Below are 15,061 nucleotides of genomic sequence, written 5' to 3'. Positions count from 1 at the left end.
AAAAGGAGAGTCGACAGAGTGCGGACGCGGCGAGTGCAGCTCAGTTCGCACGGCGCGATCTCCAGTGAAAGCGTTGACTGGCATCCCTGTAAATATTCTAAAGCGACCTCAATAAACCAGTTTTAACCATCCACTGAGTGTCCGCTAACATGGTGATGCATCGGTTATACAATCCAATCCAATGTAATGCAATCTAATCTAATCTAATGCAATCTAATGTAATCTAATTTAATCCAATCTAATCTAACCCAATGCAATCTAATCTAAGGCCGCCGGTGGTGGCACCGCCACTACTCGCAGTCGGCGCGAGATGGTCGCCCAGCTCTTCGGCGTGACGTCACACAGAGGTCATGCGAAAGGTCATTCCACGTGCACCGCCGTCGCACGGCAAAGGCTTGAAAGTGCAAGTAGTAAAGCTTTCGCTTTAAAAAGAGGGGGAGGAGGGGGGGGAGGGCGAGGCGAAGGCGATGGTCAGTCGATTTATAGGCAGGTTGAGTGCGGTCACGCCAGCACTGTACTACTTGATTGCTGGATTTTTCGGGCTTCCGCTTTACCTGTTTGCATGGTCCATTTACTATGTACTCCGTGCGCGGAGTATCTTCGCGTATATTCTAAACAGAAAAGAGTTAAAAGGAAGTAAGCTGTTCTCTAGCATTCTCCCTTTTATAGAAGGGAATGCGCTAGAGGACAACTTTACTACCTTTTTGCTCCCACAGAGGTGTATTCGGGTTTTAAGTGTACATGCGTGCGAGGATATACGGACAACCCCAGCCACGCATCTTGTGCAGATCGTGCCCCTACCACGTGGATGTATAATTATCCCATTAGGTACAAACATCGTAATTTCATGTATCATAGACGTTTCGCAAGTATTCCTTGCTTTCATCTGCTTTTCGTTTCGGACGCAGACATACAGCATGTTTATGTTTTGATACCAGTGATGCTTAGCAGCCAGCCGCGCGCCATTGGTTTTGCTCCGCCGTTCAGGAACAGTGGTTTGAAAAAGGAAATGTGTATATATTATATGACCCTCGATACCCATATAGAAAAACGAAAAATTGTAACACGATTACGCGTCTCGTGTAAATCGCGAAATTTAGCGACAGCTAGAATATACCTTTGAATAGTTTTTCTTCTTTTTTAAATCTCTGCGGTTTTCAGATCTAAACTAATCCCCTCCTTCGCAATACGGTCCAGAAGTCGATCCATTGTAAGACTTCTACCGCACCTTTCCTTATCACTACGAATAAGTTGTGACCCCTAAGTGACCACGGGCAAGCTTTCGCGCCGGTTTCGGCGCAAGTCGCAGATACAGCTCTCACTGTAAAATGCGCATGCGGAATAAAATCGATCAGCGCACAGGGAACTTTGCAGAAGTATACGTACAATATTCTCGCCGCCAGCATGCACAGCTCACGGGGCAATATTGTATATCCAATGCTTTCATGAGAACCAGAACAGCTATTCCAGTTCGAGGCATCAGAAACTCGCCGTCTACGGAAAAAAGTCCTACGGCGCTGTCACAATACTTTCCTGATGTCCGCATTGCATTGGTCACGGACCCATGCGAAGCTTTCGCTTTGAGGGAACTTTCAACTCCGCTCAGATCAACGTAGTTTTCCTCTTTAGAATAACCAGTCTTTCGCATCTGTATACTGCGCTTACCATCCATACGCTCTCCGTCTTTACAGTCGCCGTGGTGGCTCAGTGGTTATGGAGCTCGACTGCTGGGCCGAAAGACGCGGGTTCGATCCCAGCCGCGGCAGCGCAATTTCGATGGAGGCGATATTCTAGAGGCCCGTGCACTGCGCGATGTCAGTGCACGTTAAAGAACCCCAGGTGGTCGAAATTTCCGGAGCCCTCCACTACGGTGTCCCTCAAAGCCTGAGTCGCTTTAGGACGTTAAACCTCATAAACTAAACTAAGCTATCCGTCATTCTTCAGTTCCCTCCTTGTAATAGACGAGCCCTTGACATGACTGGTTACCGCTGCAGGAGATTAATCTCGTTGCTCATGAGTGAGATAATGTATCTAACGAACACTTGGAACACGGCACGACGATGTTGCATGAGCAGGCTTTACCGCGGATACGTGATCACTACACCCGTTGCTGAAATACCGCAGACGGTGGATGCACAGCCATCGTTGACTCTATCAGGCGCTAGCAGTGGCGCAATGACCAGTGAGAAGCATGCCTCATGGAAATGAAGGGAAAAAAATTGCTAACGAACGATTGAGTGCACTGTGTTCCGACTTTCCTCCATAGAAACGCGGAGGCCGTTCACCTGGCTATAGCTACAGCTTTGCTCAAGCGAGTGCACCCGGGAGAGGCTGCGAAATTTGCGGGATACGGCATTGCAAAAGTCGGGGTTATAGCGAGAATTTAATGGGCAGAGGTTGCGGACTCGCGTGTCCTGTAGCGCACGTGCTGCGACACAGCTCCGGCGAGTGGCCAGCGCGCTTGTCGTTAAACTCGGCGAGCCAAAGACCTTCCGCCGGTTGTAAAGCGGCCGCACGTGCTATTCCCAGATAAGGCGGTAAATCTGCGGCCAGAGCATGCGGCCTGCGCAACAGCAGCGAGGCGTGCTTTGCAGCGGTTCTGTGTACCACGCTCCGCTGCCCGCCACAATTGACTTACGGCACGGGCCGAAACACATTTTCACTTTGAAGCAACACCGCCGCGTGACAGGCGCAACGACCCCCTGCGGATTATCTGTCCGCTGATCACTCTGTTGCTCTCGTTACGAGGCTGCCAATGGACGGCGAATCGCGGCTCATCCGAGAGCTGTGCAAGCGCACAGTATCCGATGTAATGGGCAGGGCGACTGTGGTGCTGATGTTATTAAGACACGCGCATGAGTGATACGGTTTGTTATACCTTGTGTATTAGTGTTAAAGCACTGCTCCAGACATACAGGGTCAATCACACTTACAGGGAACACGGCTCCCCGTGACCTCGTACCTGCAGAGTGCCATTGCATCTAATCCGTTCATGAATCAATGCAGAGTGGCGCAAGAGAAGAGGACTGAGGCAGAACCGAAAACTTAGCGAGTTGGTGAACGTTCAACATTATGTACAGCGCTAAAAACTATGACAGGGGAAGAAACACGCAAACAAACAAGCGCAAACAACAAGAAGAGGGACCTCGACGTGGTGCTTCGTGTCAATTGCCCCTTTGCACGGGTTTGCTAGCAGCTTGGTCGCAGCAGTGCTCAGCGTGTGCGCAGCCACGCGGAAGCGTGTTCCCTCTAAGTGTGACTGACCCTGTACCAACCGCGAGCAAGTATATCCTATTTCGCGTAATATAGACTATACAGTGATTTGGTAGAGATGCTCTTTCCGCAGCCGTTGCATCGTTCTGTGTACTATGGCCTCATGGGCCCTGATGTGTTAAAGTGCGTGTGTAAGATTCGGCTTCCTCCTTGTACCAAAACGTTTTTCTATAAATTACATACCGAGGCTCTCCCTGTTAAAACGTGGCTCTATAGGAAGAGCATTTTTGTATCTTCCGTTGACTGGTTGTCTGCGCAATGTACCTGAAACTTGAACACAGCTCTATCAACTGCAAGGATGCGATTTCGTTTTGGGATGTGCTGCAGAGGACGCTAAAGAAGGACTTTGATTCAAATTCCTACAGTGTACGTTACCTTGTGGCCACTCAACATGAATACCTATGACATGTTTTTCCTCATTGGGATACATACATAGCCTGTGGAAAAGCGCATGTTAGACCGCAACGCTGGATCCTTGTTTCAACCGGAAGTCATTTCAACCGTTGATGCTCCAGGTAAGGGACAATTATGACGAAAGAGACTTTTGACCACACTGGTTTCCGTTGTTGATATGATGTCTATCAAGAAGAGGGGTGCTTCTCACTGATGCCAGTGTAGTGATCACCGATTTAATACTAATAACGTTACTCTTTCATGCTGTCTCTACACCAGTTGCTACATCATACTGTCACTTCCAGCTCTCAGCCGTGAGGCATCAGAGCACAGCCAGCAATAAGGAAAAAAAAAGTGTTATTTCTTTGAATTGGATGCGACGGCCATGTCGTCTTAGATGAGTAGGATGCCTAAGTAATTAAACAGTGGCCTGTAGCCGACCGTCCATGGGCATGCGTGATTTCAGTAGAGGAAAACAACAACCACCAATTCTGTTATCAACACGCTTTGGCACCGAAGTATCTTGTACCAACGAACAGGCGCTGGTCGAGCGCAGTACAAGCATAAGCATTTCACGCTTAGTTATGCTATCGGCAAGCTGAAAGCTGTAATCTTTTTGCTTCTGAAACAAATGTCCCTTTTCCAGGACTCGCATGCATTCTCTCTTCAAGGCTTCGTGATTAAAGCTCCTCACTGCGCTGCCTATAGCGCCATAAGCAATCAAGCACACTTCGGTCATAGAATACAGCAGATTCGATGTACTTGAAATTATGTAGAAATAATTCTTTACTCGATGCTCGATACAAAAATGAAGTGTCCCCGGCAAAATCTGTAAACATTATCGGGAATTCGGGGCGGTGCCTAGTCAGTGCCGCTAAGCATAGCGGCCTATCACGTTCTGTTCTGCACCAACTCGGTCATTTCCTCGCTTTCTTTCGTCCCCGATGATGTGAACGCGCTATATTTTAGTGTTCAAAGTTAGTCGTCACGTGGTGGCCGCCAAGAGAACTATAAGCGCTTAATTGTCCCGAATTACAAGTAATGGTACACACTAGGGAGAACACCAGGAGGCGCCACTGAAATCTTTGTAACGGCAGTCGCGATCATTTTCCACATTGGCCACAAACTAATACTCACAATATGGACGCGCATAAGTGGCACCTGTAAGTGCATACGGCTTATTATCCACGAGACCAGCGCAGAACGAAACGTCCGCAAGAAACGACACAAACACGCACCGCCAAAGACGCGTCAGCAATCGTCACGTCCCGGGCACGCTGCAGCAAAGCGCCTTGTTGCTCCCAGTGGCCCGCACGTGACTGGGCGCCGAGCGCTATCAAGTTTTATGATATGTGCGGGCCACCCAGAGGCGCACCAGCAATCCTTTCTGGCTCCGCGCGCCCGCAGGTCACCGCGCGGCGTGTGCTGGTGCGCAACGAAGCGGTTGCGCGCCCGGAGCCCCCGTAGAACAAAGGAGGGCGTTCCGATACGCGCAGCTCACGACAATGGCGGGGCGGCTCAGGTTCACATTTTAACTGGCGCCGTAAAACGGCGCCACGGTGCCCGACTGTGAGCGTAGAGGTAGAGACAGATTCCGAGCGGTCCGGAGAAAAAAAGGCTCTTTTGTCGAGAGCAAGTAGACATAGCGGCTGCTTTTAGTGTCTCGGAAGGCGAGTATTACTACTGAGCCCCTCTTCTATTCGGTTCCCTTTTTGTTGTTGTTGTTTCAGTCCGCGCTGAACTCTGAAGTAATGCAGACGCTTTGATAACTGCTCGCGTCGCTGTAGTTGAACCTCTCTGTGCTGTCGCCTGTATTTTAAACATAAGAAAAGCTTCCAGCAGCTGATCGTTTTCACTTCCGTTTAGGTGAGCCGGCAGCCTATGTAAGCTTAAAACAAATATTTATGCGTTGTTGGCTTCGTCAGCTAAACTCAATAGACGCCACATCATTACGCATTAGAGAACACAGTAAACCCGTCAGATTTCCAAACAGTACAACACGGTCAACAAAAGCGACACACGCGTGAGCTTTCAGTCGATTCACGTTTTGAATGAGGCTCTGGCGTGTCTGCATTAGCGTCTCGTTCTTCAACACGCTCTCTCTTGGAATCACGATCTTGCTTGATTTTTTTTGTTTACAATGCCACTCTGTCTCACATACAGCCTTCCTCTCCGACGGGAAAAGCGATGTTCGGCAGACAGGCCCTGTGTATGAGTCACTCTCCGTTTTCGTCGATTTGTTGCCGGGCTGTTTCAATATCTATGCCACGCAAAACTGGCCGCACAAATATAAGAAATCAATTCTTTTAGGATTCCTGAGGCTTTATTAGACTAATGCTAATTATATGATCCTCAGGGAGTGCGAGAAGTATATTTACAGGATAGGTTATGGGTCTCATAAGACGCTGGAGTGACTAAAAAAAATAATAATAATGCGATCAGGACGACGAACCCTTAAGGGCTCACATCCGCACGCGAACTTCGTATGAAAGTCTCACCACGACAAGAGCAGTTTCCGAAAACGAAACGTTGCTTTGCATGACGGCTCGCGTAGCCCGCCTAGTGTGACAGAGGGTCGTAAAGCGTCTCTCTGAGCGACCGTTTCATTCTAATATGCCGCGACCGTATCCACTCACACAGTACTCGTTCTGCTCCGGGTCATAGGGCCCGAGACACAGAGAACCACGTGGATACAGCCATAGAGGCGCGAGACGACCTGATCGAGCTGAGCAGACCAGACGAACGCAAACAAACTGGATAGCATGCCTCTGTACACTATAACCCGTCTCCGTAGGACAAACAGCAACCATCGCCGCAGCAAAGAAGGAAAGAGTTTATGCGGACAAAACAAGGCCTCAACAACTCGCAGATATCCGGCTAAAAATGGCACTCAAAACAAAATAAACAAAAGTAGACGAAGATCGAAGCGACGAACACATAAAGTTCGGCGGACCAGGCGGGTTCACAAAAACAAAGCGTAACACGAAGACGGCGCGAGGGGGGCATCGGAGCGCTACGAGACGGCCGATGCCGTGTGAGTAAAAGTGGCAGTAACAGTAAAGAGACGCGCGCCCGTTTCGGTCGGCGGAGCGTGTCTATCAAATGCGTTTCCTTGTAAAATACGAGGGATAATAATAATGGTAATGGCCTCAAACGAACGCTCCTCGAGAAAGAAAGAAAGAAAGAGACGATCCATGGAAACGGCAAAAACAACGACTCGCTGCAAGGAGAGGATAAACGAGAGAGAGAGATATAGCGGGGTGAGAGTAAGAGAAAGAGAGAGAGACAGTCTATGGCGTGTTTGTGTGTGAGAGAGATAAGGAGCATTGGTTTTTGAGCAAGCGCTGGTGTACTTAACTGTGACGTCAGTATAATAAAACAGCAGCGATCGCGCAGGCTTGGCTCGTGTGATTTTTTTTCCTTGCCTACATGCATCTCTCTCTCTCTCTCTCTCTCTCACACACACACACACACACACATCGCTTTGAGAAAAAGAGCAGAGGAGAAGGGCCACGGACGGTCGGCGTAGATATATACAAATGCATGTTGTTGGCCGTGCTTGGTCGGTGGGATGTTTTGGCCATAACCGCGGCCAGAAGCGCGACAAGCTATATATATATATAGATATAAAAAGAAACGAAGAGTGAGAAAAGGAGCTTCTGGAAGTGAGCAAAACGACAAGCGTTATTTTACAGCCCTGTAAGAGAAGGAGAGAGCGCAAACATGAAAGCCTCTCGGGAGGCATCAAAGACGCCTGTCGCCCAATGCTTCCGATGAAATGTGCCCGAAGGGGTCAACGCTTTGGCCGCCCCCGCCTTTTGAATGACGCCCGCGGATGGCGTTCGGCGCTGAATAGGCACATGCGTTTGTAGTGCGCGCCATCTAGCTGAAATTTTGCGAAATCCACGCCCACTTCGGAGTCATGCATGAGCCATGAATACTGCAAACCGTCACTGCGATCCTACATCGATGGTGTTGACCAGAGCGTCGCTTGTGTCGAGGTTTGGAAATTGAGGTATTCTGTTCAGGCTTCAGTAAATCAGCATCATACCCATAAATTCGTAAAACAGTCTGTTGCCTCCCGAGTTGAGCTTCGTTTGGTTGATTCCGGGCGTATACAAGCCATACTGCATGCAAATCACAGATTCTTCATTCACAAATATCATACGTAAACTTAAACGCCCTTATTAAATGCATTCTGACTAAACTTCCTCTCATGCGCCACGGATGAGTTTCAGGGGCCTTTTTGCTTTACTTGGGAATGAATTTCCTGGCGACAACGCATTTTGGTTTCATATTGTTCTGTCAGTTTACTGAGTGCGAGTGCGTATAGGTTATAATGCTGAGTGAGAACTCATTATGCGAGACTAACATGACTGCCTTATTACACAGTAGAATGTATGCGGCATATACATGCGAAGTCACCACAGCGGACGTTACTATGTGTGCGTTCTCATGAGATCTTCGTCTTTACTGGGCCGGTTCCTCGTCTTTGCTCGAGAACAGGTGACCACAAAAGTTTTCGCAACACGAAAGTTGCAGCAAAGCTTTATTGCTGGACAACCTAAGCATGCAGCCACAAACTGAAGTGTGTGCTTTAAACTTTCCTCCACGAACTACACAATACACCACTTGCTTGGCTTCGACTCTGGTAAGCGGTAAACTACGCGCTCGTTCCTGGCTCACGCGTCGTCGTCGTTGGTGGCGTAACCGGCAGAGCTATAGCAAAGCGAAGAGCACGGCACACCTGCAGAAACAGAGCAAAGCGACCAGTATGGCGAACCGGCAAAGATATAGCAAATAGAAGAGCACGGCGAACCGGCAAAACTAAAGCAAAGTGAAGAGTACGGCGAAGGATGAACTTAGGGCGACAACGAAGGGGGGAAGAAATTGTGTTTTTTTTTCTTTTTTTTTTTTTGGGGGGGGGGGGGGGGGCGAAATGGCGCAGTTACTGTCTTACTTCTCGGTGGACGCCTCAGCCGCGCCTCCAGCAGGGATCAAGAGGAAGAAATGGGCTTGGGCAGGGCATGTAATGCGGAGGCAAGATAACCGCTGGCCCTTAAGGGTAACGGAGTGGATTCTAAGAGAAGGCAAGCGTAGGAGGGGGCGGCAGAAAGTTAGTTGGACGGATGAGATTGAGAAGTTTGCGGGGCTCATGATAGCTGGCACATGACAGGGTTAATTGGCCAGATATGGGAGGAGCCTTTCTCCTGTAGTGGACGTAGTCAGACTAATGATGATGTGATCGTCGGTCAATTTTGTGTGCCTGTACGTGCGTGCGCGCGTGCGTGCGTGCGTGCGTGTGTGTGTGTGTGTGGGGGGGGGGGGGCTTTCAGAACAAACTGCTAGAGTGACTTCAAAGCTTCCAATGACTCTACAAACTGCGCCACAGATGCTGGCTCGTACGGAACGTTCAGGAAACTGCACCAGCGGGCTTCACGTTTACGCAGGAGAACGTCGAGTCACGCACGCGCGAAAAGCGAGGGGGCTCGCCGACTCATTCAGACGCTCGCAGACGCTGTTGAGGAAACGCGAGCGTTAGTCTTATACAGCCACCGACACAGCGAACCCGCAAATGGCGGCGCAAACTACCTCTGCCCGCGCAGTAGCGTGCCGCTCACGTAAATCTGAGCAGCGCTGTGAAGGCTACAGCAGGCGCCAGCTGCTCAAGAGAGCAAGTGAGACGATCCGCCCTCCGTGGCGCATGCACCTCAACGCATTCTCTGCACTGCAACGACTGCTTTTGCGATTGAGGTTATGTCTATGAAGAACATTAGCAGCTTATTTCACTGCCGAAGCATTGCGCACAAATATGGAATTTTTTTTTTTTTCAATGCTGGAGCACAGCTCTTCGAATTATTTTACAGGTATTGGAACTGGTCTGAAATCGGAGTGTTTACAGGGGCTATGGAAGCGCTGGTAAGAGTGCCACAGAGATGGAAGCTGCTGCTGGCTTCACTAAATCAGTGGCAGAATTCACTAAGTACTATACGTGTTAAGAACGGTGCATTGTATACGTAGGTCGGTTTTCCAACTATCGCCTGCCTTCGCGCAGCGGTACTGGGTTCTAAAGCGGCAGTGCATATGACGTCGCCGCCGCCATGTTTCGTCTGCGGCCGCGCGTTGCGTAAGGCGCTGCTTCCGCCGCAGCCAAAAAAGGGCACCTCCCAATCGCCACTCTAGAACAGAATGAAAAAAAAGAAAAGCAAAATGCGGTGCTGTGCTCCTCGCGCTCCCTCGTCCGTCGAAGTGCAGTGAAAACAGAGCTACACACTGCGCAGACGGAACCTGCGCAACACGTTGAAACGGAAACTCCAGATTGCCTCCAGGAGCGCCGAGGAAATCAGCCGTGGTGAAAAGAGATCCCGCATTCAAAAACAGAAATCAAGGAAGGAAAACTGTGAAGCTGGAAGGTTTTTGTTGTCGTTATTTGCAGCGTGAACTACTTTGCTGTGTGAGGTTGTGTTTGTGAAGCACAACCGCCTCTATTTTTTGGGGGTGTCAGTGATTTTATTCCACATCACGGTAACTCGCAAACGGTTATGCAAGCCGTGGCGAGAGTGTAGTGATTTTGCTTTCTCTTCACTTGCTGCTTGTGTTGGTAGCTTGGTGGAGTATTTTGTGATTCTTCTTTTAAGTCCCGGGAGCGAATCCCGGCCGCGGCGGCCTCATTTCGATGAGGCCTGGGTGCTGTGCAATATGGGTGCTGTGCAATGCAAAGCTCCTGGGTGCTGTGCAATGTCAGTCAACATTGCAAAATGTTAGGTGGTCGGAATTACAGCCTATTTGCAACTTTTAGACGTGAAACCTCACATACCATACCATACCATACCATACCATACCATACCATACCATACCATATACCATACCATACCATACCATACCATACCATACCATACCGTACCGTACCGTACCGTACCGTACCGTACCGTACCATACCATACCATACCGTACCGTACCGTACCGTACCATACCATACCATACCATACCATACCATACCATATACCATACCATACCATACCATACCATACCATACCGTACCGTACCGTACCGTACCGTACCGTACCGTACCGTACCATACCATACCATACCATACCATAATAACATTCACCTTAAACATGAAATGAGCAAGAGGGGAGTAAGCCGTTCTCTAACGCACTCCGTTACAGGGGCCCTGGGGCATATTTCCATCACTAAAAATACGGAATACTCAATGTCTGAGAACGGAAACAAATTACCTCTTCAAAACATACGAAGGTCTGGCGGTTACGAAGATGTTCACCAAGGTTTCAATCTCCTCTATTTGCTAATTTCAAGACCTCGGTTTCCACGTTTGAAATACTCTTCCCATTGCTAACTGCATCGAGTTACAATCCTTTGCAGTGGGAATACACCTCCGTTGCAGGAATAAGCATTTCGCATATTTAGTGATCGAAATCTACTCCGCAACCTGGGCAGCAAACCCTGCCCCTAAAAGGGAGTGCTTACCCCCTTTTTGCTCCTATATAGGCGTATTCTGCCTTGTCTCTCCGATTTCTCCCTTGTCTCTCGTTTACTCTTAATACACCCTGGAGATAAGCAAGAGTGACCCACACTACGTTGCTACTATCGCCAAACAAGCGCGAGCTTATCGTGAAATGAACGAAAAAAAAAATGGAATTCTGCATCGGCTGACCCAGGGACATGCAGAAAAGAGAGCTCAGGAGAGGCCCTCGCCTCCGCAGGCCAAAAAGTGTGCCGGACCGGAAGTCACGTGCTTTCATAAGGACTACTGGGAGTATTTGGTCGGCAGCGCAGCCAATAGTAACGTTGGGCGCAGCGGCGTCGTCTGCTGCGCATGCGCAAGCGCGCTGAGACGGCGGTCAAGTTGGGGGGGGGGGGACCTTCACGCCTGGCTTCAAAAAATGTGACGTAACAGCCCCTCCTGCCTTCTTATAGGGTCCCTAGAAATACCTGCAAGTACATCTAAGGACCCTACTTCTTTCATTCATCCATGCCCCGGAAGCAGGCCTCCGTGCCCCGCCATGTTGGATCAATTGAGGCGCCCCCTCTAGGTCGTGAAAATAGCCGCTTTTGTAAATAAACGTACCAAACGCTTTTCGATCAGAGTAATGTAAGATGAAAGGGAACGGCGAGCGTTGGGTAATTATAAGTGGGCCACAACGCACGTCACCTCAAAGGACAAGCCGACGGTGACAGTCGCGGGCTCCTTTTTTTATATTCCTTAAATGATCCCACATTTATTTAATCAGATCATTTATTTCTTTCGTGATGTCACCTGAAATCCAGAGCCAACAAAACAGTGATGTAGTTTTTAGAAAAAAAAAAAAATGGAACTTCGATTTGGTGTGTTGAGTCGTTGTATTTTTGTTTGCTTCATTACCTGCAAGGCAAAAAGGCTGACAAAATGTCCTTCTATCGAACTTCAGCGCGTCGATTGTCCTTGATGTTGGCCTACATGCTTGTGTTGCGATGTAGTTATAATTGATAACGCTTTTCACCGTTCCTGTCACAGTGCCTGGACTTGCAACTATGGTGCGAAAGGTTGGTACTCCTTGTTGCAGAACAGATCGTTGGAATATTTAATGCGCTGCAACACTGAGAAATGGCACAGCTAACAACTGCAGTCGGTTGCGGAACTGCCCTCTGCACTAGTATCGAACACGCACGATACGATCTCTTGGGGCAAAGTTTCTTCACTACGACTGACACGGCCACTTGTCAAGACGTGGATTACACAACATAGCTTATATGCCCGTAAGTTATAAGGTTATAGGTTGCGACGTACAGGTCGTTTCGGACCAGCACAAACTGAGATGCTCCGTACATAATAGCGGTTCACGTCGTATACCTGAACTTGCAGCACACCGACTATATACAGAGCGTTGTGCCATAACTGCAATAAGAGAACCTTACCAGACTCCTTTAATGCTGGAAAGACTCTGGCCCTAAGTAAACTGAATCCATTTGGATGGTGGTGGCCAGAAATGGCAATCAACATACTTTACGCAACGCGTGGCGTTTTTTTAGGGTGCCCTTCAAATCACTCGCATGCGAAGTAGATGCGTTTATGGCTTCCTTTCACGGCCGTGTGCGTGGTGTCACAGTTTGTGAGATATGCTTACTAAACCGGCGGCGAATCGCGCTAAGAGGACCAAGCAAACGACTTCTCGAAGAGCAGAGCAAGCATTTGCGCTCCGCGTTCATGAATTTCCGCACAGTTCTACTTTTTAACGTCTGCTTTTAAACAAACGCAACTCAATCTGCATTCCCGAGTGGTTGCAGTCGTACTGCTATCCCTCTCCTGTATTCATTAAAGTCTCTCTCCCTCCTACCCCTACTGCAATCTTTTTTAATTTACAAAATGTATCACTTTTCTCTATCCCATGATATCGGTGCGTGCATCAGTCTACAAGATCGTTGCCGAATACATTATCATGTGAGCTTTAAAATTATCTTGAACCGCAGCGTTCTTCACCGAGTCTTTTCAATCAATGATGTTGCAAATACGCACTGAATAAGCGGCGACAGCGGTCTGCACGAATTGGTTGCAAAATCTCATGTGTTCGTCAATCAATCGAGCGAGCGAGTGAGCGGGCGCTTTCATTTTAAATAACGCATAAATTATATACTGAGATAGCAGACCAATTGAATATCGAAGCTGCAGAGGCCCACCCAATACAAAATACAACTCAGCTGCGAGAAGAAGCTACGGAATAACTTGACAACCCTTGCTTGGCAAGTCAATTTAACCTGTTTGCATGCTAAGTAGTTATTTGGACTTTTATTTCGATAGGTCACACTTAACGAAATTTCAGCATCGTCGTACTCCAATACCCTATCACCGTGGACGTTACAGCAATGAGGCAAATTGACATGACCGGTATAGAAGCGCCACGGTTACACAGTGGCAGAAAGGGCAGTGGTTGGGAGAAGATAGCTTCATCCTGTTTGCACCACACTTACGGAGGGGGCAACCTTGTCTTTTCGTAGCGCTCAAGCTGGGAGCTACTGGTGCAGCCGAACAGTATCATTATCGAGCTTACTCAAAACATTCAAGTTTGTGATCCACGATTCGCATGCTTGAACTTTTATTTATTATTTTATTTATTTATCAATACTGCAATCCCCTCTGGGGATTTTAGCAGGGTGGGATACAATAAATACATAATGAAAACAATAACACAGACAAAGCATATAATACAAATTAGATCCATGGAGCGTATAAACAGTTAAAGACAACACGTTTCTAAACAATACCTAAAACAAATGCCGACAGTGATGATTTTGAAATTTGATCATTGGTTAGTAGATTCCATTCAGTTACTGTTCGGGGAAAGAAAGAATACTTAAAACAGTTGTTATGGGTGCTAAAGGCGGTTATTGTGCGACTGTGTCTCAGATGGTTCCCGATAAGCTATGAATGACGTCACACTCTAGTCTCGCATTCAGTACTTTATGTGCTAGTATCAGAATACAAAGTATACGGATCGCAGCGAAGCTTGACGCAAACACTCACATGCATTGATTAGTGCGTATCAAATTTAGGCATCATTCATCTATTTCTTCGAAGCCTATTGGTACTGTCGCATATGCTAATCGAAAAAGCTGTCAGATAATAAACGCAGATGGCTTTTGAATTGCAGATAAGCTCGTTCACGTAATTTAAATATTCATTTTTTGGAGCAGACAATAAGAGACAGTGTTTCTTTTTTTCAGAATTAAAGATTATTTGATCATAAGCCTTGCCGAAATGTTCGATAGCCTTATTATGTTTGAAACTTAATAGGTGCGGCACGAGCAAGCACTTACACGACACCCCCGGCATATTGGGACGATCATTAAGTTAATTCGAGCACAAGTAATCGGTACACCCCTTTACACTTAACCATGGTCGCATGAAAAACAAGGACGAATGCAAAACTCGGCTCATATATCAGAATAAATAATGATTGGTTTGGTTTATGGGGTTTAACGTCCCAAAGCGACTCATGCTATGAGAGACGCCGTAGTGAAGGGCTTCGGAAATTTCGACTACCTGGGGTTCTTCAACGTGCACTGACATCGCACAGTACACGCGCCTCTAGAATTTTGTCTCAATCGAAATTCGACCGCTCGGCCGGGATCGAACTCGCATCTTTCAGGTCAGCAGCCGAGCACCATAACCACCGAGCCACCGCGGCGGCTCAGAATGAATAATGAGGACCTAAATACCAACAATGATAACCTGTGAGATCAAAACAGAAAGAGAACGACAACGAAAAGAGAACAAGTGTTGCAAACAGTACGTTAGCATTCATAAACTCACTCGACAAATCACATGAGCCCCCACAACTACGTGCAGCAATCGCAGCCGTGCGCAGTATCATGTCCAACATTCTCGAGCAGAAATTTT

At 48.0% G+C, this 15,061-nt stretch overlaps 1 protein-coding gene across 3 annotated transcripts in view; it reads right to left on the bottom strand.

The window, feature by feature from the left end:
• nolo (ADAMTS-like no long nerve cord) overlaps positions 1 to 15,061 on the bottom strand; it is a 294,779-nt gene that overhangs the window by 102,965 nt on the left and 176,753 nt on the right. The gene's annotated exons all lie outside the window — the stretch shown is intronic.

The sequence above is a fragment of the Amblyomma mixtum genome, chromosome 5 (assembly GCF_055824585.1).
Source record: "Amblyomma mixtum isolate Tamu chromosome 5, ASM5582458v1, whole genome shotgun sequence".
Taxonomy (NCBI): Eukaryota; Metazoa; Arthropoda; class Arachnida; order Ixodida; family Ixodidae; genus Amblyomma; species Amblyomma mixtum.
This window is presented reverse-complemented; position numbering and strand designations above follow the sequence as displayed.